General features: G+C 43.4%; 1 protein-coding gene across 1 annotated transcript in view; it reads right to left on the bottom strand.

Moving 5' to 3' along the window:
- Positions 1-2,081, bottom strand: part of LOC106875312 (5'-AMP-activated protein kinase catalytic subunit alpha-2) — a 16,943-nt gene that overhangs the window by 10,193 nt on the left and 4,669 nt on the right. The window lies entirely within an intron of this gene.

Raw genomic sequence — 2,081 nt, forward strand, 5'->3', positions numbered from 1 at the left:
TGAGGGAGATTTGGTTGCTATTTCTAGCAGGTCTAGCTACCACGTAGAGGTCTCCCTCATTCACTCATATTTACATAGATGAGAGAGTAGGGTGTGATTTGAGGGAGATTTGGCTGCCATTTCTAGCAGGTCTAGCTACCACGTAGAGGTCTCCCTCATTCACTCATACATACATATATACACAGATAAGAGAGTAGGGTGTGATTTGAGGGAGATTTGGCTGCCATTTCTAGCAGGTCCAGCTACCACGTAGAAGTCCTCCTTGACATCATTATACGCTACAGAGCAAGTTAGAAATAGCAGGAGGAGTGGGTGGATAAGGGGGGTGGGAGGTGGAACCGATTTACTAAGAAAACAAAGATCTTCTGTAAACAACAACTAAAGTACATAATTTAGATGTTGAACAGAGGTGGAGATGGAGAGGTGGGGGGGGGGACAAGTCAATGGTGACCTGAAAACAGTGGTGAGTTGGGGAAGGAGATGTTTAAATACAGTGGTGGTGGTGGGAGTGGTAATGATGGAGATGGTGGCATTGATGGTGGTGGTGGAGTCGATGGCGGTTAGCAAAGTTTGCTGTTCAACATGATAATGAAGAACTGTAAACTTTGTCTTTTAATGGGCAAGTGTCTTCTGCTATAGCCCCAGGACAACCAAAGCCTTGTGAGTGGATCTGAGAGATGGAATCTGAAAGAAGCCTGTCGGCAACAGAGCCATTTAGCTCTTATTTCTAGCAGTGAAAGTATTCTAACAACCTCAGGCATATCTAATGATGTGCCTTGTTTCCCTTTTTAGTGAAACTCTGCTAATAAGCTGCTTCATTTAATTATATATCATCATTATCATCATCATCAACATCCGTTTTCTATGTTGGTATGGGTTGGACAGTCTGCCAGGAGCTAGCAATGTTGGGGGCCATACTAGGTCCCATAGTCTGTTTTGGCTTCATTTCAAAAGCTGGATGCCCTTCATAACACCAACTACTTTACAGGGTGGCACACTGGGTATTTCTTACGCGACACCAACACTAGTACACTGATATGTGACACCTACTTCAATCATCATCATCATCCAGCGCTTTTAAATCTGGGTTTTGTCCCCGTTAAAGGGGGTGACCAGGTCTACCTCAATGCCATAACAACCGAGGTAGGCAGGTGCAGCCCACCCCAACCTTTGGGCTGGCTGGTGCTCGTTCTCCTTTGCTATCATGAGGGCTTTTTTGGAGCTGGGTTTTCTACAGGTAGCAAGCCCTTGCTTACCCCTAACCTCAGTTTCTAGACGAGTGGTCCCAAGACCAAGGCCTTTATCATGATTTTTAAGAAATGCGGTGGAAAACTTGCTCAAGAAGGCAGGGACACTAGTCCCTGAGACCCCTTTTGGAGCCCCCTTACCCTGATATATATGATCGGTTGTAGAAAAACATAAATTCAGAGAAGAAGCACACTCAAAGATGTAGAGCAGTTAATGTTATAATGAGTTCAAATTCCACCGAGGTCGACTTTGCCTTTCATCCTTTCGCAGTCGATAAATTAAGTACCAGTTGTGTACTGGGTCAATCTAATTGGCTGGCCCTCTCCCCCAAAATTTCAGGCTTTGTGCCTGGAGAAGAAAAAATTATAATGGGGGAGGCCGGTTTATAGGGTTACCCGTCCATAAGGGATTTGGTCTTACGGCGTATCGTAAGACCCCAAACCGGTTTGCTTCAGAACTCTCCAAACCGGTTTGCTTAAGAACTCTGCTAGAAATATGAGCTAAATAACGTAAACAGAAGCATTACAATAGTAATTACAATATGGCAGATGCACATTAGCCATTAAAAAACCCAAAGATTTTAATTCACTCAAACATTTATTTGGTACCGTCAGTTTTCGTCAGACGGTCTGCGACCTGGTCACTGACACCATTCGTTCCTCTGCACCTGGTTTAAACAAACGGGTTTCCTATTCCATCTTTTACTGAAACTGAGAGCTTTTGTTTGGTGATTTGCGGTTCTCACATCACTGCGACCTTCAAATCTCGTAAATAAAGCGCACGTGTGTGTCTGTATATATATATATATATATATATATATATATATATATATA

This window comes from Octopus bimaculoides, chromosome 28, assembly GCF_001194135.2.
Source record: "Octopus bimaculoides isolate UCB-OBI-ISO-001 chromosome 28, ASM119413v2, whole genome shotgun sequence".
Lineage (NCBI taxonomy): Eukaryota > Metazoa > Mollusca > Cephalopoda > Octopoda > Octopodidae > Octopus > Octopus bimaculoides.